The 27,500-nt window shown below is 38.0% G+C and overlaps 1 protein-coding gene and 1 pseudogene across 3 annotated transcripts in view; both read right to left on the minus strand.

Annotated features, from left to right (window-relative positions):
• Positions 1-17,574, minus strand: part of LOC129732650 (klarsicht protein) — a 446,402-nt gene extending 428,828 nt beyond the window's left edge. For 2 of the 3 annotated variants that reach the window (XM_055693703.1, XM_055693702.1), the window contains exon 1: positions 17,013-17,572. The gene's annotated coding sequence lies outside the window, so the exon portion shown is untranslated. Of the gene's footprint in view, positions 1-17,012 lie in introns of all 3 variants that reach the window. The other variant, XR_008729309.1, reaches the window with a different exon arrangement.
• A 925-nt stretch (positions 17,575-18,499) lies between these two features.
• On the minus strand, positions 18,500-18,594 carry LOC129733505 (U6 spliceosomal RNA; annotated as a pseudogene).
• Positions 18,595-27,500: the final 8,906 nt, after the last annotated feature.

The following is a 27,500-nucleotide window of genomic DNA, read 5'->3' on the forward strand; positions in this document are numbered from 1 at the left end:
TAGCCAAAAATCACTTCCGTTTCGTCTTATCGTAAAAATAGTTCGAAAACAAATTTGTTTTTCGATGCCAATTGTTTTAAAAATTCCATGAAAAACCCCTATTTTTAGAACTTCAGGCAAGCAGGTTAAAAAATAACTTATTGCATTTTCTTATTTTTTTTGTAATTTTTTTTTTCATTGAAAACGCACTATTTTTGCAGTCAATGTCTCAGGACATAATTACATAAAAGCTAATATTTAGTAGCTAGGAAATAACGTGCCACATTGATTTAAACAGGAAAAACAGCTCTGTGTGTCACTTTTCAGACCTTTATTTATTTAATCGAAGGAAAAATGTAATAGTAATATTTGTGAAATTTTGTTTTTAAGCAGTTTCTAACATGTGTATATGACTCCACTAAAACGAACGAAGCCACCCAAAACAGTTATGTCGAACACTAACCTAGAAGCTGTTTAATAAACAATGTTTATCGATTATAGTTTTATAGAATCTTATTTGAAATGTTAGTCGTTATCAAGAGCTAATTCCGACTGGTGGATGCTTCAAACGTTGGATAAAACCTTCATAGATTTATATTTCTCTATAACAAGTACTTATGACACACACCCAAGCAAGCAAGCACAGCCTTGGAGCTACATTCCGATTCGGAACTCGGCCTTCTGTTTATTAAACACAGACTTTGCAGCCAATTGTTAAGTGTACAGGACAATTGCGGGGATAGCGCTACGATCCTGTTGACACTAACAATCTCTTTCGAGCCGAGACTCGAACCTACGACGACTGGCTTGTTAGGCCAGGATCATTTCTTGGGACAAGCTGGAAGACACACCCATTAATACTTAATGTGTCTAGTTTGAGGAAAAAACAAAAATCGCTTGTTTATGTCGTAAAACGTAACCGAAGTTGCGAAAATAATGAAAAATTTTGCATCGTAAATGAGGTTCGAAATTACGTAATTTCAAATTTCGGACGAAATTTATCGAAACTAGGCAATTTTTATCCAATTTCGCGAGAAATCCAATTTCGCACAAGTTTATGCTTCCCGAAATTACTCTAAATCTTGCCCAGCCTTACCAGCACAACTAGTGCTTCTCACCTACGTCTGCGCAAGCGCAATCGCATTTTAAGCGAAGTAAAAGTGGCCATTCAATCACCTGATTAAGCCATTGAATTCAAAGCAGCCAAACCCACGGTGGTGTTAAGAGTTTGCTGCCCGGCGTTGCAGCAGTCTGTTGCGGTGCTTACGAAATCGGTTGGGAAACCTAATCTCCTCTCCTGTGAATGAGCCTCGTACGCAACATAATATGTGCAATGCATTAAATTCCAATTTTAGCACCTCCTTTCAGGCAGCGAGACAGACAGACAGGCGAGCTTTGAAATTTTGACGAACTTTCCCCCCTTTCGGTCAGGGTTACTGCTGCATACAACACCACCAACCCTCCAGCAAAAGTCCAAGCCACTAGTTTCCGGACGTGCCAAGGTGCAGTTCCTTTTGCACACGTGCGGCGCCGAATGCTTAGAGCACTCTTATCGTGTTACGATGAAAGTGCCATACCCGTGCTAATGGATCTGGCCGCCCATTTCACTTCCCTGAACACGAAGGCGCGTACGGCCAATCCAAAGGTGAATTATTCAATTTGAATACAACCGGTCTCTCTCTCCCTCTGGTTGGTCTGGTCGCGCGCAATGCAGGGCAACGTAAAACCTTTGTAGTAAACGCAGAGATAACCCGAACCGAAAGCCCTCTCTAACCATTTGTGTGTTTTTCTTTTTTTTTACCTTCTTTCGGGACGGTAAACATAATACCGTTTCGCCTACAAATGTGAACTGTTATCCGAGTGCCGGAGTTTGTGGGGACGAATGGTGAGGGTAAGTGAAACGATAATCGTTTGACACTTTACTCGCCGAAACGCCGGACATGCGCCGAGAAACGCCAGAGCGATAGATAGTAGAGAAAAAAATTCAATAATAACAATGATCATCATCATCCGGCAGGGCGGCAGCTATTTGTTTGCAAATTGTGTAAGTAATTGGTCGGTGGCCAATCGGGAGGAAACACCGGGCGGAACCAACCCCACACACACCAATCAAGACCGTTTATCCAGCAGCAGTAGCAGAAACAGAAGCGATAAGAAAAGCGCGAGCGATTCTCGCAAAACACCACCCGGCCGTCAGTAATCGGAGCGCGGAAATGGAGGAAATGAATTAGCTCGAACTTTCTTCCACTTCCACTCCACTTAACAGGTGGGGGAGAAGAGGGCTCTGCTGATAGTGATTAATTCCGCCCGGGCTGTATGCACGTCATCAACTGCTGATTATCAATTGGAACATCGGTGAATGACTAGTCTCGTGAAACTTGGCGCCGGTGCGCTGACTGCTTACTGTCCGTGTGCGGTGTCGTTGTTTGCTTTCATCAGCCCAAAGTGGGCGCATCTTGGTAGAAGAAAATTTTATGAGCCATGTGGATTGTTTTTATACCGAAGTTGTGATCTCTACTTGAGGGTTTTCAATATTCTTATTTCGAAACTAGATTTTTAGGAAACTATTTTAGATTCATGATTAATCCTAAATTTCACCAGATAATCTTCAATCGGATGTGTTTTATCTAACACAAATAACATCGAAAAATATTTCTTGTATTTCGAATTAAGTCCTTAAGCTGGAAGTGCAACGTCAGCAGAACAAATAGTTAATAGCATGGAGGTTTAGTGCTCATTCAACAATCATTAAATGCCATAACGCCGAATGCAATGCCCCGTCATTTCTTTGAAAAATGCTCTGTTCTGCTGGCTTAGGAAAATAGCAAGCAGAGCTATATACGAAAATAGTCGTTTAAGTCAACAAACAGTTGTAGAATGATCAAAATAATTATTTGTCAATGAATGTTCTTAAAAAAATATTTCCATGATAACTGTATTGATTTGAAAAAAATAAAAATATTATTATCCAAGCTTAGATTTTTTTTATTTCATTATCGTCTCAAAACCATCAGAAACTTTGTACTTCCAGCTTTAGAGATATGTTCAACGTTTCGTCACTGTGCAATGACATCTTCAGGTTAAACTGTGAGGATTTATTAAAAATCTAATCTTTTTTATTTAATACAGTGGATACTAATAAGAATAATCTAACTAAGGCGACATCCATAGATTACGTAACGTAAAAAAGCCAATTTTTGGAATCTTGAAAGAATCAGGCCATTTTTCCTGTGACTTGCGCATGTTTATACGTAAGCTGTACATAAATATGTCCTTCGTGATACATTGTAAAGCACCCGAATGAATTCCACACGAATAAGACATTATATACGATATGATCAGCCATTAAACAAATCATGTTTGTGCAAATGTGGCTAAATATTGTTAAGTTTTATCTCACAAAAACTCGTTTAAAATCACGAAATATCTAGAGTTATAAATAGATGCACCTATGCAGCTCAAATTCTTTAGGATATTCCTAAACAATATAAACGAATGAGATTTCAACTCGTACAACTTGCTCATTGTTTTTCTCCTAGAAAGGTATACCCATCTTATTCATACCTGGTATACCTGCAAAACCTAAAGGTATAAAAAAGTAGCTCGACTCAGTTCGACGAGCTGAGCATTTTCTGCATGTATGTGTGTAACACTCTCCCAATCTCACTCGGTTCAGTCAGATTTTCTCTGGGTATCATCCCGGTTTCAGAATCCCATATTAAATGGTATTTGGCCATTCTACGGATGCACCTCAGAAAGAAAAGAATTATATATTTCATTAACTACACAGCACACAAATAACTGTTTTCGAAACACTCTTCTTTTGTATAAATCCAAATAAAATTTTTCGCATGGATTGCAACACTGTCAGATACACCACCCATCCTCCCTTTTCCTCAAACGTTACGTATTTCATGGACGTTTCCTCACGACTACACCAGCTTTAGATAAGTCATATTTGAAATAAAAAAAACCTGCTATATAAAATCGAGTCTAACATTATAAACAACTGAATATAATTTTATTTCTAAAGAATTAAGTGTTCATATAAATCTATTTCAACATACAATAAGTTCGAATTAAGAAAGGCAAGGTCTCACCGCTAGGTGGATCAATTCGTGTTTTATTAAAACTATCGATTTTGAGTTGTGTCCGTCTTGAAATCAACTGACGATATAGTCTCCTACATACGTCGTCGCAGAAATTACTACCGGAAATAAATAACCCAATTTTATTACAGATCGGACTCGATTATTCGGAGGCTCAATTACCCGGTCCGGAGTCATTTTTTTCTACAATTACGGATTGAGTTCACGATTGCGACATTTGCGTATTCATCGATTCTCTGTATCCAGAAATGCCACCTTGAGGCCAGTATTTTGTGCTTTATGCTACGTACCTAACTCAATGATGCCCGGTAGATTTATCTCATTGTGATTTATTTTTCTATATTATGATATTCACCATACAAGTTGTTTTTGATTAACTCTTGGCCACATCCTCTGATCTGCAGCTTATCTTGTTGCCTCAAATAAGGCCGCAATAAGGTTACTTAGTGTCGCCATTAAGGTTTAAGTGGAAAGGGTATAAATGGGAGTTTTAGTGGCTGCATAGTCCCGTTATATTTTATCCGGAATTTGTTTGGGAACCTGTGAACCGAAACTCTAGGCTTCAGAATGAAATCTGTTGCGATTTAATTTTTCCAGACACCTCCGAGATCGATGAATTCGAAATCATTTAAAATTTTATTTCATTGTTATTTTGTATGACAAATAAGTCGTTAAATCATTTCCATTTTTTTTTATTTCGGCACAATAAATATACAATAATTATTCATAAGAAAAATAACTGATCTTAATAAGTGAAATGAATGAAAAGCGTCTCAGTTATCCAAAGAACTCGGTTATCGGTAATATTTTTCATAACTCCGCTAGATAAAATTTAGTGTTAATACGAAGTCGAAGTAAACATATTTGTAAAATAACTCATGAATAAGTTTTTGAACTGTATACAGCATTTTAATTAATTTCGATTCGTTCTTGAATAAATAATTATGTTCCGGATATGATCACAGCTTTTTTTCTTAGATCACAATTTTGTTTTCTCAGATCGCTGATTTTCAGTTTTTTATTGTCAAAACACAAATTTCGAAATGGACAAATGGCAAGGGCTACATTTCGGTTCTGCCCTGAGTGCTGTGCATACGTTATCAAATTTCCTGTTGCCTGTAGCAGCATTTACAGTTAAAATTACAAATTTATCAGAAAAGCTTTACCTTCAAGACATCTTAATAGTTTAAGCAGAGACAGTTACTTCCATTTGCATAGACTAGGCAGACGGGTGATGTCTACTAATGGCACCTGTGCTAGGTATGCTCGCATGTAGTTTATTTATTTCGCAGAAATTTAAATTTTGCTGCTGAGCAACGTGGTGATTATGATAACTGACAAGTCACAAAATTTTCAATCATTCTATTTCTCCAACGACATATTGTAATCCAACATTAAGTATAACTGAATTATTGGACGGTTTTATTTTCACTTCTACAGAATGTACTACAGTATAGAAAACAAAGACGTAATTTTATGTTAAAAAGTAAAACATTTTAAACTATAACTTATCGAGACAATTTTCTCAAATTTTCATAGAGGTTTGAACAGTACAATTTTGAGCACTTAAAAACTGTTTCGCAATAGAATGGAATGAAATACTTATACAAATAATCGTTTACAGACCCAGTACAAATCTTAACTAATGAAATAATATGTGTATTATGATTTCAGTTGACCAGCTGAGTCTCCATCGGGCTCACAAAAAGGAGGGTTCGGGGAAGCGTCCATTATAAATTGGTATGTTTTAGTAAACAATAACGTTTTTTATGTAGTTAAAAAATTGTACGATTAGAAAATGTTATAAAAAATAAGATTCACCTGAAAAATATCCCATTTTAACCCAGAAAAAACAGGAAAAACCTACCTCAAGGTTTTAATGACAGTAGCTGTTTGCAGCCCGAAAAGATTTGGTCTTTGAATCCCGGAAAGGTTACCTAACTGGAAGACAACACTTAACGATAGTGGCCATTCTTTTTTCAAGGCGACATGTGTAGTAAACAAAAGTTCAAATCCTAAAAAAGCCGAAAGAATCTGACATGGTGTTCCACAGTGGAGTAGACATTCAGTTTTCTACAATTTATCAATACTCACCACAAGCTGTCGATTGATTATCCAATATGCGGGCCCATGAATGATTTACCCTGGAGTTAGATCTTTCGTAAGATTGCTGTTACATACTTGCACCACACTATCATCAGACCTTTCCTGCTTTGCCTTCGATAGTGACTGCCACACGGTAGCGGACTTCGACACTCGGTAAATCATAAATAGGCAACGACCAGCGGTTCATATTCACGCTATCTGCTGACCACGCTAGAATCATCCTCTTAAAAGGGGGAGTTCTGAGCTGTGGTATTTTTATCCCAAACAGGTGCCACTGACCGGTTCAGCCAGCATTAAGATGAGTACCGGTTTATGGAACAAGCCGATGAGTTTACACTTACGACGACTGCCACAAAACATGGGAAACAAATGCCAAACGAAGCTCCAAACCAGCGTTGCGGAGTGGGTTTGATAAGTAAATGCACGCAAATCATATTCATAATCACCGTAAATAAATCAAGCTGATTATGATTGTGATTATGAAATGTTCCCGTTGCAAACCGTCGTTGGCCGTGGAGCGCTAGGTGGTGCAATAATAGACCAGAGACCTCATGTGTGGGTTTATACCATGCAAAAAAAAACAAAAAGAAAAGCTCATACTATTACGCGACCGTACCGAGGAGGAGGTCTCGCTTAGTCGCCCGATGATTAAGTTATATGCGGCAGGATAGATTAGATATACGAGTGAGCCTTTCTTCGTGGGGCAGTGAAACTAAACCTGGCCACACCGTACGCAGGTAAATTTCATTACCTTTTCCACCTTCATCACTGGTCGAATGAGCTTTAACGGTGGGGTACTGCACTCAGAAGGTGAGATTTAAACGATTTTGCAACCGCCCCCTCCTACTTTGGTCGTCGTCGTCGTCGGTACACACACGCAAACGCTCTGAGGCGGATCCGGTGGATCGTAATCAGGTGTCAAGTTACCGATAATAGATGAATTCAACTGGCCACAGCGCAGCAGCGGAGAGAATCGGGATTAATGGGTGTAGTTCGCAATAAATGACGAATACTATGATTATTGTGTTGGAGAGTTGCTCGCCGTAATTACGGATTAACGCAAAACGGTGTTCCACTGGAACGCCAGGAATGTCCGACAGTGGTGAGTAATTTTCATAACTTGTCCCGCGATGATTAAGGGTTAGGCGCAACTGCAAGTTGTGGGCGCCAGATTAATGGATTGCGGTTCCAGTTTAAAGCAAATTAACAAACAATAATGCAATATTTTTTGTCACTTAATCTACAGATGTACAAATTTTTGTAGTTCATACATAAATCATATTTTTTTGCTGTTCTCCCTTCGTTAGTGTCTGAATTTATGACTCCTTCCGAGTGGCTTTTGACCGGCAATTCATTTACGCCACACCGACGCATTCCCTAATTGTCTAATCTAATTGTACAACAATGGCCCTAGCACAAGCCATAAATTAAATTGTTGGGCAATGAAACTAACACATTAGCATTTTTTCCCCAGTGAAAACGTTACGTTGCACTGCGGTGCGTTCACAGCGACGCGCGCGTTTTTCGGTTCCGCGATTTCGCACAAAAGCGTTCGAGACGCCCCAACCGGGAGAAAAAAAACCTGGACCTTAGTCCGGTAATGGACTGTGACCCCTCGGCTATTAGGGAAAAGGTAAACCGAAAACGAAACAAAAACTTGTAATAGCTTTTTGCGGTTGGTTTTATGTGTGTTAAGCTTCCCCCGAACCGGTTTTATTTATGGTCTGGCAACCATTGACAGGTGATATGAGAAGATAATTTTAAGATCGGCAGGTGAGGCTGAAATTTCGCGGACCTCCTCACGACAGGATAGCACGTTTTTTCGTGTGTGAAAGGGTATTGAGAAATAATTCAAATTTGAAGGTCAACCTGGCTATGAAAAATTCGGGGTGCAGGCAAATTAGTTGATTGCCATCGAGAGAGGTGGTATGTATGTAATTGAATTTCGCGATAGCGGCTGCCAATTTTCTACGCCCAGTACTGCAGGAAGCAGAGAAACAAATAGTATGTAATCAGCCCCGAATGTGTGTTGTTTTTTTCTCAACCTCGTACTCTAGTTCGGAGTGCCACTACTGATGTGCCACCGCACGCGGAGGTTTGTTATCATCAGAAAAAAACACACTATGAAACGAGCTGAAAACCCTACCCAAGAGCACGCAACTGTTAGTTTTGCAAGAAACAAACCGGCGAAATTCGATTTGGTCTACATGTTTTACGACATTTAACGCTAGAAGAAAATAGAGAAAAAAAATCTTCGTAGACGTGCGTCATTTTTAACCGCAGATAGCTGCTGTAATCAGATTTTTTTCAAAAATCATCTACCAGTATTTTTCGGACATCTTTCGTCTAAGAATTTTAGGAAAAAGAAAAAAGAGATTTTGAACAGAGGTCAGAAATCGTTTCCAGATGCCATTTCGAGATCCCAGTTGGCGACTTTAAGTTTCTTGAAAACAGCTTGCATAAAAGCACCAAATAGCCAATAGGAATATTTCTGAAACTTGGATAGTGCCCAAAGATCAGGAATAATTTTAAAATCCAAGATGGCGACTTTCGGTTTCCGCCAATAGGTCCAAAATGGGCAAATACAATCCAATAAGAGTATTTCGGGAAACAAGAAGATGCCCAGAGGCCCGAAATCAACCCCAGATGCCATTGTGAAATCCAAGATGGTGTCTTTAGGTTTCTAAGAAACAGCCTAAAACTACCAAATACCATCAAATAGGGGTATTTTCGGAATCCGAATGATACCCACATGCCGGGAATCATTTTAAAATCGGGATGGTGACTTCTGGTTTCTTCAAACTAGCCTGTAATGGTCAAACATTTCCCCATGTGAGTATATCTTGAACCGAAATGATGCTAACTGGCCAGAAATCGACCCCAGAATGATTAAATGAGCTGAGATTATATTAAATTTTTAAAAATAAACTCATGAATAGGATTGAAACTGGCAAATAACTGTAATCAAGTTATTTTGTGATAATTTACAACATAAACCAAAATGGTTACAAGCTACAAAAACTGAGAGAAAAAAATAAGGGAGTCTCCTCATCAGTCGTTTAAAGACCGGCAATATCTAATGCGCTGTATTACTCACCTATCTTCGCTAATATACCCTATATATATTTATATATGATGTAACTTGAAAACATCGGATTGAGTGTAGAAATACTGAAAAATCCGTCGAAATCCGAGGAATCTTCGAAATTACACGAAATAGTTTCGGTATCCCTGCGAACAGGTAGTTGTAGCGACGCTTCTGAACAGTGAAGTGGACTGCGCTCAGATACTCCCTCAACCTAACATCCGTATTCTCCGAAGGACATGGAGGAAGTCATCCCTGTTACAGCCTAGTTGTCATTGAGGCCTGTATGGGTACAAGAACCGATAACAGCGATGATTCGCAATTTTTTTGCGGCGGAATTTGTATTCCAGATCGTCAAACCATTTCAAGAATCGGTTAAGAAAAATGTGAGAATATTTTTGAATGTATATGAATGCTATGTTTCATATACACTAGTCTAATTTTCATTCATTGAAGGTTTTGGGTCCATGAACTGTGAGTTAAATCCTTGATTTGCAAGCTCGTCTGCCTTTTCGTTCCCACCAATATCTCAATGTCCCAGAAATCCAACAAAAATTAACTGAGATCGTTTCCCAGACAACCTAAGATGCACAATAGGGTGGCAATGCTCGTGTGAAAAAAAAATCATCATCGAATTTCTAAAACCGAACATGTACATTTTGTTCATTGGCCCAAAAAATGAACTGTGCAAAATTTCAGCTCAATCGGAAACGATTTAGGGATGCCTCAGAGCGGTGATTTTTCGACCAATGAAAAACTTCCAAGGTGGGAGGGAGTACGGGAGTTTGGGAAAATCCAAATTTTTGTTTTCGGTGCCAAGTGTCTTAAAAATGCATAAAACCTCGATATCTGGTGTTATCCCGAAAAAAAAATTTTGACCGAAAATCGACCTTCTTTGTTTTCTGAGCAACCGGAAGCCTAATATAAAATATTTTAAAATGGGCTTCTAAACTGACACACAGCTCGTTCCAAACCAGATGTTAATTATTTTAATAAAAAAAAAAATTTAGATTTTCCCAATTTCCTATACTCCCCCCCCCCCCTTGGTAGTTTTTCGGAGGTGGAAAAATCACAACTTTGAGTGCTTTGAGGCACCCCTAAACAATGTCCGATTGAGCTGAGGTTTTGCAAAGATCATTTTTTGGGCTAATGAACAAAATGTACATGGTCGGTTTTAGGAATTTGACATGGCCTTTTTCGCTGCCACCCTAATGTACATGTACAAAGAAAAGGGCGGGTTTGGACGTATAGGGGTGTGTATATCTGCATAACCATTCCTGTTCACAAGCCTTACTCGCTTCCAACGTTCTTGGAGCCTAACCACAAGATCAAGATGTGCAATCTAGTTCAGCTTGGCATCAAGAATATCACCTAAGTATTCAACCCGTTCACTAACTGGAGTATCTGCTCAACCAAACATAAGTTTTTATACTAAATTCCATTTTTTTTCAGTGAATGGTACGATTACAATTACAGAAATTCCAGGAATCACATACAGTTACTAACGAGGCTCGGCAAAGAAGAGCTATAGAGTCTATAGGTGCGCAGAGGGAAGGATAAAGGTATAAAAAGTCATCACTGAAACGGTGACAAAAGTACCTTCCTTTCCGCCACAATCATTAGAGATGCAGAGGTCAACTCGATCTCTGGCAACAACGGTTGATCGACCGCAAGGACGTAGCCGGCATCGTTTTCGATCTTTACATAGCAAAGGCTACTGAATTGTTGAACATTGAAGGTGGTAAATTATTCTCAAATCTATATGTGGTTCTTTGGGCAACTTCACTACCTGAAAAATGTTCGGTCGTTCAAGCTCTAGCTCTTGCGTTCTTTCCTAAGCTATGTTAACTATCCTAAACTACAACCAAAGACCACATAAGTGGTGAAAGAACACAGCACATTCTTTTGTTGCCCTTATCGTAATAAATGAGCCTCCTAACTCAGAAGTGATTTTTCGTTTTGCAAGCATAGTATGAATCCAGTCAACAATATCGGTGTAAAATCTTTTTTTTTATTACAATAGACATTGAAGAATAAGACGCATTATCAAAAGCCTTTTTAATACCAAGAAAGAACACAGAGCAATTTCTTTAGCTAGAAGTGACTTTTTGTATGAAGCGCTGTAGCCGTGGATTTTTCAGATTGATAGACAAACTGGAACTTGTAAAGCGGTTTTGTTTGCATGTGAGATGAATGAATAAAGTCATTCAACACTTTTTCCATAGTCTTTAACAAAACCAAAGAACGACTTATGGGTGTAAATGATGTTGGATGTGCAGAGGCGACGCGTGACCAAGTGGGCTACCTGTTCAATCAACATTTGCAACACTGAAACAACAGTATCGTGATAACAGTTTCGACTCCTTTTATCTCTCTACATTTATCTATATGGCAAAGAAATTCTACGGTCTATTATGACCGCGAGTTTTCCGATAATGTTCTCGTAGAATAATGATATCTGCATCATTTCATAGAGGAAATCTTTATCCACATTTATCACATCATGATTCTCAATGATCGGTTTTAGTCGTAAATAACTCTGGATCCGTCGAAGAGCTAGAAAAGTTCGCTCGACGGATGGTGTTTTGATATGCAATGTCAGTATCATTCAGGTTTTGTCCAACGATAATTAAAATTATGTTTATGATCTTTTTGCCTCTAAACTTTTCGCATGAGTAAAAAACCTATCTTTTTTCAATGCTAAAGCGTTTCCTTTTGACGATGTTAAAATTTTGAACTAAAAAAAACAGCGCGTAAGTGGTGTAGAGGTTTGAATGAAACTATACATCGACGGAAGAATTCCACCACATTGACAGAAATAATGAATGAATTTGCTCGTTTTTCATTTGCACTACGAAAGCTTTGAAGATGGATCTGCGAACTCTCGCGGCCACGTGGTCTCTCTCAAATTTCAATGACGTCGAGAGAAGAAACAGAAAGGCATAACGAAACAGATTACCAGACACTAAAGAGAGGTGGTGTGTAATGACTCTCGCTGACATCGGTTTTGTTCAGCAGAAAGTTTGAACCAAAAATGTCATTTTTAAGCGAGGCGTCGCATTAGTAGTGGTGAGCATAAATGACTGCGTCTACCCTGCCGCACTTGAAGGTGCAGAGAAGTCTTGAACGACGGTTAGTTCAAATGAAAGGTCTGAACAAACGGTAGTCATTATTGCATGTGGGTTGCGTTTCGTGTGAGTTGTATGGCGTAGTCCGAAGTGTAGCCCATCAGGTTACATACTTCACGGTGCATAAATTTCCACTATGTAGAAAATAAAATAAGGAGGTTCGGGATAACATTGAAATTACAAATAAATTATTCCGATGATTTTTCATCCACTCTACAAATGTGAAAAAATCACTTTTTTCTAAGATTATCTACCTGTCCTATGAACAGGTTGAACAGGTGGACGAGACGCCTCTGTGGATGTGTCTTATCACGCTTCCCAGTTTCAGGTACGAAAATTACTCTTACTACCATCCATATTGAAGGAACAGAATTCAACTTTAAACTGACCTTAAAAATCTCAGTAATAGAAAGAACTAGTATTGCTTCACTTTTTTGAAGCAATCTTAGAATAATACACATGCAGATTCCTAGCGAAGTAGGACTCCAATAATCTGATCGCATTTTCGCCATGGTTCCCGTAAAAATTTCATCTGTCATATCTGATAGACACTGAGCAAGTCTGCATAGAACAGCTTTCACCTTAATCAGAGCGAAGTCCGTCCTTACAAGAGAACCTGGGAAATACGTTTCCATCAATAACCTCAAGGTATTAAGAGGACCACTGATATAGATTCCGTCGCAATACTTTAGATTGCCAAGCTAGAGAAAATCAGATCATGTTTCTATGTCCAGCTCAATTCGTACAGAATAGAAAAAAATTTGACTTGATCTTCCATTTGACTTCTCCCATCAAGTTTTGTAAACCCTTCTTGACCACTTTGTTCGCCGCAGAACACCATTAAGCCTTGAACTGCATCTCGTTAACAACTGTTCTTTTGGGTCTTATTGAATAATAAATAATAGTTTTTTAATTATTTTATGCCTACAAATACTACATTTTCGTGAACCACAAATTAAGAGCTTTCGATTGATGTATATATCATCGTTGTCCGATTCATTTGAAGCGAAATCATTTTCAGAGATGGCTTGACTCAGTTTTCTGTAAATTTCTCAGAAATTACTCAACCACAAATCACCACAAATTGTATTTCGAAACCACAAATTAACCACTAAACCCGAGACCCCCAGAGCAGAATCGAACTCAACTCTGCTATAGATTGGAGCAACTAAGAACATCAAAAGGTCTGAAAGTAAAATTACCTTTTGTCCATCATCACACCGACACCAGGAAATGATAGAGACCAATTAGGCCGGTTGACAATAAATGATGTAGCAGGCTGCAGTTTGGTTTCAGCCTTTCACCTGCTTTTAATGTTCTTCGAGGATAATTATGTGCCCCCAGGATCACAGAAATGAAACATTCACTCTCCGTTTACCTTTACAATTTTAAGCGCCTATAAAAAGCTCGGTTTTGATGCGCCTTTCGCAAACCAGCAGCCCGGAACTTGAATGTTTGAGCGATCGCAAAGCATACACAAAATAGAGAAAAGTGTGGAGTTACGCTATTTTTTATATTCTCAATTATATGGTTTACTTTGTCTCATAGCAATGTTTGTCGCACGATAGCGCCATAAACTTGTAAGCTTATTATCGATAATTATTATCTGTATAAGAAAATTATCACCCTAAATTTGTCTAGAAATCAATGCGCTAAAACTGAAGATATTAGTATAGTGAAAGAATCTTTTTATTGAAAAAACTACGTTTTGGCATATCCTAAAATCTGGCGCAAAACTTTACAATCTAGCTTCAAAATTTTGGGGTTTTGATTCTGACCCATCAATCTTTTAGGCATCATTTTCATGATTTTTAGCTTGAAACTTCTCGTTTCCACGGAAGAGCAATGGAATAATAATGATAAGTAACGTATCACGGAATTGTCCAACATTTCATCTATCTGATGACATATTGATTATTGTATTCCATCATGTGATTATGCAGTTATTACCGCTTTTTTATTTTGTGTGGACTCATCACTGGGACCAGAGATTAAATCTATTGTGATATTGCCCAGGTGTTTTCTGTATTCCGCACTAGTGCTGGGACTTTTAACCGAATATATTCGTGATCCGGTTATCCGAAGCTCGGATCACGGATGTGTAAACGAATACTAGTCGGATGTCCGGATATCCGGATACGGATAATCGAATAGTCGGATATCCGGATATACTACCCGGATATCCGGATATTTTTTTCTGTCTTTTAGGCCCGTTCGGATGAAAAGTAACGCGAAAAATGGCTTTTTCAACAATCCCCCATCCCCTCGTAAGTAATTATTTACATAATTCTCATTAAACTATGTTCGGATACAATATCCGGATATCCGACTATCCGAAAATCCGGATATCCTGTAGGATAATGTCCGGATATCCGGTTGATCCGGATTTTGGATATTTGTCGGATATCCGAGGTCGGATATCCGGATATTTTAGTCCGGGTAGTCCCAGCACTATTCCGCACTTCATATTATTGGCAGTATCACTATTGAAGTAAGTGATACACTTATCCGTGCTTGTGTGTAAGTTTTTAACCTTTCCGTTTCAAGCTTACTGCTCTACTATACCGAGCCTCTGTCCATCCTAACAATATCGCCTAATTACAATTCCCTGGAGAGAATTTTCATACGTTGCTCACACAAGTTTTATTATAATAGGGACTTATTTTTGTTTTGAAGGTTAGTCAACAGGGGTACTGTAGAATTCAAATTGAAGGAAAGGTACGTGGAGGGGAGCCTGAGATCAAACGCATGCTAAAGTTCTTTGACAACCATTTGGCCTGATTCTACTGAGATTCGAATCTACGACCACCCGCTTACCAAAGCGGACTCTGTAAACTTGGGGCTATGGAGCTCTCACTTGGAAACTAACCTCACATTTGTTTGTTTTTTTTTTTTTTTACAGAATGTACTCCAGTATAGAAACAAAAACGTAGTTCTACGTACCAGAATCGTAGATCTATTGTAAGATATGCCCGGGTGTCTGCTGTATCCCGCACTTCCATTAATAGCAATACCTCTATTGAGAAGTGGCATGCTTATTATTATTGTTCATCAGTGCTTGTGTGTAATGTGCTACCCTTTCTTACTGTTCTCCTATATCGAGACTCCTTCCTCCTGCCAAATATCGCCAATTATAATTGCCTGGAGAAGTTTCGTCGTGCGTTCTTCTGGCCAGGAAATCACGCAAAGGTATTTGTAGATTTCAGCGTAAAGGAAGGGTAACTGGTGGGGAGCCTGAGAATAAACTTATGCTTAAAGTGCTTTTTGACATCGGATGGCCTGATTCTACTAAGATTCGCGATTCCTATTGGCGATATGCCTATCATGTGCAAACCTCGGAAGGAGGTCAACAATCACTATAAAATAGATCTCCCGAATACGTTCTATGAGTTTTTCTCCGTTCATATGATCTGTATAACACGTTGAAATTAAAGTCAAATATAACATCAGAATTAAAGTGCAGTGAAAAACATTCAATTATAAATGAAATATTTTACCTGTAAATTCTCGTGTCTTCATTCAACATTTCATTACTCTAAACTGACGATATTTAAAACAGAATCTTCTCGACACCAATGGCAACGGAGAGCTGACTCAGCACAGCTCAGCTCCCCGCGAATTTGCCTCCACCTCATGCAGCAGCAGCACCCAGTCCGGCAGCGCACTCGATCCCAAAAAAAAATGTCCACGAGACATGTTTGCGTATGCAATCCGGCTCGCGATTTCGCCCAGCAAAACGCAAAAAAAAACAAACTCACGGGGTTTGCAGCAACTGTGCCGAGCGCGTTGCTGACTGACGCATGGCATGCAGCTAATTTTCCTGCGAAATCGACGGTGACTGACGACAGCGATAATAATGATGAAGCAGCGCAGTCTTATTCGAGGCGAACATTTGGAGGCAATTTGGTTTCGCTATGGATTTTTTTGACCGAACAACGCAGTTGGAAAATTTACAATACCTGCTTTATAATGATTTTTTCCATAGTTCTACTGTTATGCAATTTATGCTGAAAGGTTTTTGGGCGATTATTCGCCCAGATTCCGATCGGCTTCCAGCGAGAAACTTGTCCAGGGCCAACTTTGACCCCGCGATCTTTCCGAGCCTTGCACAACGTCTCGAGTTTGGCGTGTGGAACAACAACAACCACCATACACAATAAGCACCAACCATTCGCGTCACACGCCGCGCACACACTTGCAGCAAGCAGGTAAGGCACTTCTTTTTCTTCCACTCCGTCGACTTCGGTTTCAGCTAAAAGCCATTGCGCGAAGCTTATTTTCTTCGCTCTCTTTCATAGGCGGATTCTTTACCTTCTTCTTCACGTGGCGTGAAACAAAAACAGAAATGCACCAACACGAACACTATTCTATCTATCTTGGCATGCATAAATTTATCCAGTTTCGACCTCGGACACTTTTGTATGTGCTGTTAAGAACCTGACTTTTTTCTTGTTAGAAATAAAACACGCTAAATTGATAAACAAACTACTGTTAGGTCAAGGCCAGCCGTGATTACTTCACCGATCGGAATCTCATGCAAACTGATTTGGAGAGCATTGCTGTTAGACAAATTGATTAAAAATTACATGAATAAAGAATTATTACACTCAATTGCTGTTAATTCCCTTTCGATGGCGATGAATGGAGAATTCGGGGTGCACTATTTCGACGGGTATCCTGGAAAGGTTTGGCCGGGACGAACGAGACTTGCTATATTCCGAAGTTCTTCCGGAACGAACACTCGACCGTAGTAGTAGCAGCAACAATAATAATGGGTCGAGAATATTTCGCACACATACACTATCAAAACCGTTCGAACGGAAACACTTTACGTCTGAACTTTGGAACGTTTCGCTGGAAATCCACTCTCGCGATATTCAGGGCATCAAATCAAATCACTTCGCACTCCACACGGTGACGTTTCTGCATTTATTCAGACACCGAAATCGATTATTCCGAGCAAAACTAACGCACTGTGAAACCTGAAACAAATGGCCTCACTTAAAGGCAGCCAGTCTTCTTCGTTACAATCCGACGGGTCCGACGGGCACACACGGGACACGAGAGGAGGAAAACCGTAAACGGCAAATGCGTTCGCCAAAAAGAGTTTCAACAAAGTTTCTTCCTCGTGTTGTTGCTACTTCACCACTCACAACTCAACTAAACAGGCCGAACGGATGGACCAAAAGAGCAGTGATCGCTGGTCGTATACGTGCAACACGCACACACACACAAACGGACGAAAGCACTTGGCCGCTCTGGAGCGAGCGGGTGGATTTGAATGGACTTTTGTGGGAGGTGTGTAAGTGTGTGTGTATTACAAGTAAACTTAACGAAAGGCCACCCATAGGGTGGATTGCCACAGCAAGTGTCATTTAAAGGGAATTTATTTCTCTACCGGAATAGAAACTGTATTTTTTGCTATAAACTGCGAAATTTTTAATGGAGAATCTAACTTAGTTTCCACCACATTAATCAAGCCATGTTTCTTCAACATATTGCTTATTATCCTTAATGGGATGTAGTTCAACCCTACGGTGAACTCGATAGTATTTCACAGATACTATAAAAGAAATCATACTTTAGCAGAATTCAGAACACTAGTGTACGTAATTGCTGTCTGGTGTCAAAAACATACCGTTTCGATGCATTTCAAACTCGAGCTTAAAGCAAGGTTGCCAGTTCCTATTACCTTATAGGCGTTAAATTTTTTTGTTCATTTGTTGCTATTCAGGGATGTCAACCCGCATTAACAAAAACTATGAACGGATTATAGTCAAGATAGTTTTACGATAACCCACATGGTCGTGACTATACCCCGAACTAGTTGTTAGGCACGTTTTATGGTTATTGATTATGCGGGAGGCAAACTCGTCTCTAAAATTAGCATCGTCTTACCAGATTTCAGTGAAACATTGACATTGCATATTTGAGATCTCATCTGCGTAATTTAGGTTCAATTTTTTTTTTATTCTTACCTCTGTAACCGGATATCCGTTTCCGATAAATTGACCCCGAAAAGATAATCATATATTGATATGCGTAAAAAGATAATCATGCGTCAAATTGACTCCCGACTTTTAAATGATTGGAAATGAAACTTTTTCTTCATAAATTATCGATGAATGGTATGCTAATCTTCTCTGTATCGTTCCAATTTTAGTATATGTCCAGCCAAAGCTGGGACTATCGATGAATGGTCATTACGGTGTTAACACATCCATAAATAACAAAAACTAGAATTTAGGTTTTTAATATTTCTATATTGATTTAGAAAAAAACGAGTAAAAACTGATTGACTGTTAGATGAAAAGAGCGTAACATTGCTAAAAGCACGGAGTCAAACTGACGCAAACTATCTTTCCGTTAATAGGATTTAATTGAAGCTGAATACAGATCAGACTCGGTTTTTCGGAGGTTTGCAGGTTCGGATAATCGGGCCATTTATTAATTTTTATATATTTTATTGACACTTTGCGAGAAAAGGAAAGGGGTTTTTAGAAAATATTGCACAAGATTTCATATGGTTTTTGCATTTAACTCTTAACAAACTCTGAAATATTTTGTTAAAATGATGAGCACATCAGCATTACTCCAATTTTGTTCATATCCTGTCAACAAATTCCTAAAAAACAATCTTCCTGCTCTGATCGCATCGAGCTCAGTCGAAAGATATACGGGCCTCCATCTTAGATTATAAAATTCAATCCATCGACATCTTTACTCTCAGCATCCAAAATCGAACGACTGGAAAAAAATCCATGGAAAATGTAATAAAAGTCTTCGAATCATCTGCATTAACTCCTTCTAAAAGATCACTTAAATCCCAGCAGAAATTCTCCAAAATCAACTGAAAGCATTGCAAATAGTAAGGCCGATACAAATTTCATTTTCATTTTAAGTCACCTCCCCCCCCCTTCAAAAATGTTGAAAATTGAAAGGGGAAGAAAAAAAGTTCAAATCGTTTTGTTAATATTATTGACTTTTCGACAGCGTAATATGTATAACAAGTCCAGTGACAGTGAAAGTGTCATTAAAAGGCAATCCAAATGATTAATAATGATAATAATGTGATGTTTTTCAACTAACTTTTGCATGCAAGTTGCACACAATTTTTTATGAAAGCTATTTCTTTTTTTTCTTCTCAATGTTATTTATTTATTGAGCTCCCTTTTGCTAACTTTGATAACCATGGACATAAAAACTATTCAGGATTTGTATCAGCCTAATTAGAATTTAATCTGCAAGAATTCGTATAGATTAAAAAAAATTTGTTTGTTTTTCAATGTTTTTAATATTATACATATTTCATGACAAGTTAATCACACTATACTTTTTCTAAACTTGCATAACTGCTTCTGGTTGTTTTAACTTTCTTTAACACATTTTACGTTTTCGAATAATTCCTAGGACTTATTCTTTTCTCTTCTAAGCAAGGCACGTTCAACACTTTTTCTGTACTCAACTGTATTCTGATTTTCTCACGTTTGGAATGCTTATGGAGTTATTCTGAAATCCTTTCAATTTTCTCGTATGCATTTAAAATCTTATATTTCATTTTTTTGTAATTTCGTTCAAGACCCTTGTTCTTTCAGAGAGACTGAAAACTGTTTTAAGCTAAGAAGAACTTTCTTTCTTTCAAGACATTTTTAATGTTTCTGGGCCTTTTTAAACTCTTCTAATATTATAATAAACTCTACTAATATTATAATTATATTTAGGATTGGTTTTTCTATTCCTTTTATAAAACATTCAAAACGCAAAGCAAAGCCTTGGTGCTACATTCCGTATCGGAACTCGACCTTCTGTTTATTATACACAGACTTCGCAGCCAACTGTTAAGTGTACAGGACAATTGCGGGGTTAGCGCTACGGTCCCACTGACAATAACAGTCTCTCCCGAGCCGAAACTCGAAACTACGATGACCCGCTTGTTAGGCCAGCATCGTACCTCGAGACCAGCTGGGAGTGTTTATAAAATATTTATAGACTCTATAAGTTCTCGATCTACCTATAAATTCTTAACAAATCCAAACTTTTTTTTATTTGTTGATTTCAGAACTCGTTTAAGGCACACGTTTTCTTGATTCTTCTTTCGGGAGGCTTCTGAAAGAGAGTGCAAAAGAATATTTCAATTCGGAACATATATCGCATTCTCTATATTTCAACTTGATTAGTTTTCAACTAATTTTTTAGTTTCTGTAACAATCCTTTGGGAAGTTATCTACGCATCCACCAAATTGCAGAATTGTAATTTAAATATGTTAGTTATTGAACTGCTGAAAAATATCTGGCCTTATTTTGAATGTAGGTTTCGGTCAATCAGTGCTGAAACCACCTAAAGGAAACGATATTGAAAACAAAGATGACGACTACCGGTTTGCAGAAAACAGCCTGAAATGACCAAATACCACCTAATATGAGCATTTTCTATATCGGGATAATGTGCAAGATCTAGAAATTGGCCCCAGATGCCATTTTAAATCAGTTTTAGGTCACCACATTATGCCCGAAAACTCCCAGAAAAGTTTGTTTCAATCTCATTACATGCTATCCAGTGGTGGGCACCGTTAACCGAAAATTTAGCGACGCTAATCGCTAAGTCGCTAACCGGAAAATTTAGCTCGATAATCGCTAAACGCTAAACGCTAAACCCACATTAGCGGAACTTTCGCTAATCGCTAATCGCTAACTTTTTAATATGTAAATAGTCATATCGCTATATTTATTGCTCGTGTTTTGTAAGATTTGGACCACTTTGATCTGTTTTGGTTAAACAAACGAAAACAATTACTTTTTAAAGCTATTTACAGTAAGAGGTTCACGAAACGGTATTCATATTTGATTTTGTAAAAACAAGAATAACAAAAGTTATTTAGCTTGCATTGAAAATAGATACTCTTAGGAATGTTTTCATGACAATTCAATTATTATCTGAATCGAAAAAGTGGAACCAAAGTTGTCATAATTTCAAGCGCATTGCAATTTACCAAAGTTCTTGGTTTGCCGAAAATTCAATCTAGACCTTGTGCTTGTTCTTCAAAATGCTCCTGTGGCTTGTACGATAACTGGAACTCCATTCTAGGCTAAAAAAACTGACAAAAGTAATTATCGCAGTAAAGTATGTCATCTTTCGAAGCAATTTACGTACGCCATCAGCAATTCTCAGTTTTTCTAAATATTTCTATTGTCGCTTCTCCACAAACTTTAGCGAATTAGCGATTAGCGTTTCGAAGGCCAAAATTTTAGCGACGCTAACAGTTTCGCTAACCAGCTCAAAAATTAGCGAAATCGCTAAATCGCTAACTGAATTTCAGCGTCGCTAATTAGCGAATTAGCGAATTAGCGGAATGGTGCCCACCACTGATGCTATCACTTTCGAATGCAACGTACAAGCTTTATTGTATAACAAACAACTTTATGTAGTCAACTTTGCGGTCGTGACTCACAATCAATCTGATTTTTTAATATTTTAGACCAAACCTAGCCTCTCTTCTAGTTACTTCTTGCTTCTTTTGGAATTTTCCAAACACTATTGTAGTTTTTCCTTGACCTTTTCAAGATATTCTAAACCATTCCTAAATCCTTTCAACTTTTCTTAGCAATCTTCCGCTTCACTTAAGATACGTTTCCATATATTTTGAAATATTTCATTTATCTTCACAACATTTCCGAACTCTGTGTGCGCCCATTCTAAATAGTGTTCATGCTTTGTAAACTAATATAAAAATACATTTAAATTTTTTTTGCAAGACTTTAAAGATTTAATTTTTTTCTTTTCAAAAGCATACAAAAAAGGTTCAGGTGAATGCTGCTGAAAAGAGAAATGATTCTTACATATTGTTTTCGTTGTGTTGAAGAGTCTTTTTTCACATTGTTTTAGAACTAATATCGCCAAACTCACGAAGTTTCACTAAAATGTCCCTCTACAGCATACCTGATTATGGTCACAATACAGGGTGTTAGGAAGCTCACTTAATCCTTTAAGTGGTGATGAAAAAAAACTTTCTACGCATATGGCCGAAATTTAACTACTGCAGAGATATTCACTTTTATCAGTTTTCGGTTATGTTTGCCCTTAACAAGGTCTAGCACAAGAAGTATCATAGCTAGCTCAACTCTATTGGTTTCTTTGGAAAGCTGAGAAAATTTCGTAATCAATGATGTCTCAAAAACCTAAAATTAGAGAGAATAAGAAGCACTTAGGAAGAAACAAATGTGAAATCAAATATTTTTTGAGAACTAAACAGCAATTTTTACTAAAAAAATGTGTGATAAACATAGATTTTGTTGTTGACTAAATTTAACATTGAAGTCTACTCTACAAGTTGTTTCATGACACCAAGCATCTAACTATTTTGGTTTAGCTGCTATTTCACTTGAAAAGCAATAAGCTGCGTCTTCGTTTAATTTAGTGAGATTCACAATTTCTGCACCACTTACTCTCAGCTTTCCAAAGAAACAAACAGAATTGAGCTAGCTATCATACTTCTTGTGCTAGACCTCGTTAAAGGCAAACCTAACCGAAAACTGAAAAAAGTGAACAACTCTGCAGTGGGTAAATTTCAACCATATGCGTAGAAGGATTGTTTTCATCGAATAGAGCTCCCTACCACCCCTTAAAATTTTTTATGTGAGCTCCCAAAAACCCTGTATATCAATTTCATTTAAGAAATATTTCTGTTCGCTGTAATAAAATAACTCCATATAATTTCAATAATCTTATGTTCATATGAGAAAACTTCCGTTCCAGCAATGACTTAATTATGAAATTACTATAATTTCCGATTATAATTGGCAACCTTGGCTGCGCAAGCATTCCAATTGGAGTCCAAAGCATCGTTGCAAAATATACCAACACAAACCAATACACACACACACGACCGTCCGTCTGTCGGCTACGGAAGCTAGGTCGAGCGAGAGCATGAATGGAGTGCGGCTACTACAGAAACTGTAAAATTCTATACAGCCTTCGTAGAGCACAGCAGGCGACTGCCGCTGTTACTACTACCAGTGTGATGTCCCGCTAATGCACATACACTCTTTCAGCGATTTGAACGAAACTTTCGCAGGTATACGATCCGAGGGGTGTGTCTGCTAGAGGGTGAATACCCGCTTACCTGGAACCGGTCATTATTTGCAATATACGGTGTTAAAATACATTGTAGACGGCTGTCCATTGATGTTTTGGATTGGAAAGAGGTAGTATTCTGATTGCTGGTCGGCAATTGAGAAACTCAAAACATTTTAACTACCTGAAATCCAAGTTTGTGATTGGTAACGTCGCCCTAGCAGGAGCAATTTCAAAACAAATTTTTATTACAAGTAGCAGATAATCAGTAGGGTATCGGCTCTAAAATACTCTAAAATACTTTGTTGTAAAATACTACTTGTTTTTCAATTTTGCTCTTAAAACATGACTGCAGCAATCAAACAAACCATAGTTTAATTTGAAACCTAAACAAGACTACCACAACATGATCTAACACTACTCTCTCCCACTCTGCGAAAACATTCCAAGCCAGGGGGTACAACCGATATGAAAAATATCGCCAAGGGGTACGCGAACAAAAGAAGGTTGAGAACCGCTGCTCTAGGACATGATTTACCCCCCGGACGATAATAGGTAAAACCTGACGAAAATAGAGCCGGTACCCTATTTAAATGACGTTAAAGGGGGACTCTACTCTGGAAAGTTTAAAAATAATGAATGTTTTTTAATTTGTTATTTTCGGAGGTTCAGAGTAAAGTGAAGTGTTCGGGTATTTTGGATATTGATTAAGGTATATTTGAAGATGTATTTTGCATGTAAATATAGTAAGTGCTTACTTTACTTTACTTTGTTGGCTAACGGACCGTTAGTAAGTACAGGTCGGACTCGTTTATCCGGAGACTCGATTATCCGGAAACTCAATTATCCGGAATTCGATTATCCGGAATTTTAATTTTTTTGGTGTTATTTTTTAATTTTCATTCCGAAATTTTACCTTTACCATCCCGTCTGACATATTTGTTACCATTTATGTCACTTCTTGCATGTTTAGACATGTTCGAATTAAGTGAAAATAATCAATGTCCAATTTATTTCCATTTACTTCTCAAGATTTTACCCCTTTTCGCTTCAGAAATATTTTCTGGTTACGCCATTGCATCATACAAGTAAAATAAGAAAAGGAACTATTTATTCTATGTTCGTTAATCGCAAATTTGAATATTTTTTCTGTGTTTCGATTATCCGAAACGAAATTTTTTTGATGTTCCGGATAATCGAGTCCGACCTGTATTACGATGTTAAAAATGCATGAAACGCCGAGATCAGGTATTATCTGGAGAAAAAGTCAATCGTTTTACGCCACCTCGTTTTAAGTCCGATCAAACTAAAACTTTGCACATGGTGTTTTTTCGGGTAAGTGAAAATTTTGTGCAGGGTTCTTTTTAATCATCTGGTTACTTTTTTCCTATATAAGTTATTGGCACTCTATCCGACTTGTTCCAACTGTTGAAACAAGGAAAGAATATTTAGTTATAGTTATTATAATTATAGTTTTATAGTTAAGATTAGATCCAGATAGTCAACTACCAGATGGAGAATTGATCCTGGATATGCCATCCATATCCTCTGATGATTTGGTGTAAGTTCATGAAATTTCATTGCACTCAACATTGCTGCTTCAAGTTATAACAAAATAATACTGCCTTGCGTGTACAATGTTTGTTTATCGTGGGGGTGTGCTGCTTACTTATGAATCCTGAAACCGAATGGTGACAAAATCTTATTGGTTGGAATACGATGGCGAACGGTGGAATTTAAACATAGATAAGTAAGGAGTTTTCTAATGAGCTTTAATGAACGATACTTTCACTGGCCTTCGAGTTGATGTCGAGTATGTAGTCGGGTTTTTCTCGTTAGAACCAGCATGGATTCGATTCTTCTTATGAACCTGTCGTTGGATCAGTTTTTGAATTTCCATCCGGAATTCAATTTTTTGCTTCTACCGACGCTCTGCTGCACTTTCACTATGACAGATTTGAGCGTTATCAATGAACTTAAATGGCATCAGCTGAGACGAGTTCGCCTTGCGTTACGCTTCGCTTTTCGCAACGCGTCATCGACCAGTGCGTCGTACACGATGTTATGGTTAATCAAAGTTTCTTTTATTTGATTCGAAACTAAACAATCCTAAACAATTGTTCTACAACTGTTACGAAACTACAAACAGTTGACGTTGACACTTTCTTGAGTATGATTGAAAAATGAGGCTGAACACATGGCGAAGGATGATTTTTCTGGTGTGGAGCCTAATTCCTCGGTTTTCCGACTTTTTTCCACGTGATTCAAAACTCCCGTCTTTTTCCCGCTTTTTCCGTTGGAGTGGCCACCCTGTTATTGCACCGTCTAGATGCGTGTTCCAGCTAAGTTTTGCATCTAAAATTGATCCTAGAAATTAAACCCTTTCGCTAAATTGGATAATGCTTCCCTCAAGCTCAAAAGGAATTAGGGTAAGTTTTCTCCTTTTAGTGAAAGGCACTGTTACAACTTTTGCCGGGTTGTTGGTAAGACCCTCTTTTCATCACCAGAATTGGGTTACACATAAAGCATGTTGCATTCTCTTCGAGACTACGTTGTCGAACTTTGCTCCTACCATAATGACAACGTTGTCTGCGAAGCCCACAACTTCGAAACCTTTAAATTCTAAAGGCCCAGACACACACACGGCGTAATGACGCCTTCTCCATACAAAAAAAAAAGGTGTGATCGCCATTAAACAAACTCTTCCTAATCGCATTCGCCATAGAAGATTAATTCGTGTTATCGAAAGCACCTTCAATATCCAACAAAGAACATAGTGCAATTTCTTTGCTAAAAGAGAACCTTTAATTTGTGTTTTAACGTATGAAGCGCTGTAATTGTAGAGCTTCTTGTTTTATTTGCAAATTGATATTTAGATAAAGGGTATCCAGACTGGGACACAGTTATATGGGAAAAAAGCGATGGTGTTATTTTTTCGTTTCCATGCACTTTTCGTGTTCCTAATGGCTCCCATAACAACTGTGTAACTTTTCAGATCGATCGGTGAAACGCCCGATTTTTAAAGCTTCCATACGATTTTATATGGGAAAACCCACTTTTTCAAAACTTTTTCTATAGAGATGTCCAGTTGGCTCCTAAAAATATATCAATACATGATATATATAGGAAATTTTCCTAGAAAAAACTCTTCTGAAGACCGCAAGGCGCTACCTTGCTTGTGAAAAAAGATATTCACCCCAGACTGATTGAATATCTGACGAACGGCTCACCATTGAATTTTACTAGCAATACTGCTGCAGCATGCTGCTGTTGCAAATTCAACCATGTGATGAGAAATGATATCTCTTAAATTTATCTTGGTGGCTTCCCCGAAGGTACTATTAGCAGAAATCACACTTTGAAAATTAATTCCACGCGAAATTATTTCTCATACTTAAGCAAGTTTGCAAAAGCAGCATACTGTAGCAGTGTTGCTGGAAAATTTCAATGGTCAGCCGTCCGTCAGACATTCAATCAGTTTGGGGGGAATAACTGTTTCTACAAGCATCGTAGCGTCTTACGGTCTTCAGAAGAATTTTTTCCAGGAAAATTTCCTACGAATATCATGTATTGATATATTTTTAGGAGCCAACTAGACATCTCTATAGAAAAAGTTTTGAAAAAGTGGTTTTCCCATATAAAATCGTATGAAAGCTTTAAAAATCGGGCGTTTCACCGATCGATCTGAAAAGTTACACAGTTGTTATGGGACCCATTAGGAACACGAAAAGTGCATGGGAGTTAACATTTATTTTTTGTTTCACCCTAGTATCCATGCATGTATGTTGCATTTAGATTTCACTTCAATACTTTTTTCATTATCTTCAGAAGGATCGAAGACAAGCTTATGAGTCTAAAGGATTTGGGGTTATCTCTATTGACTGTTTTTGGTATAAACATAACCTGCACTGACCTCCATTTCGACGGAATATAGTTAAAACTTAGACTAACCTTAAAAACCTTCCTCAGTAACGGAATCAGAGTTACCTTACCTTTTAGAAACAACGCAAGAAACACTCCGT

Source organism: Wyeomyia smithii, chromosome 3 (assembly GCF_029784165.1).
Source record: "Wyeomyia smithii strain HCP4-BCI-WySm-NY-G18 chromosome 3, ASM2978416v1, whole genome shotgun sequence".
Lineage (NCBI taxonomy): Eukaryota > Metazoa > Arthropoda > Insecta > Diptera > Culicidae > Wyeomyia > Wyeomyia smithii.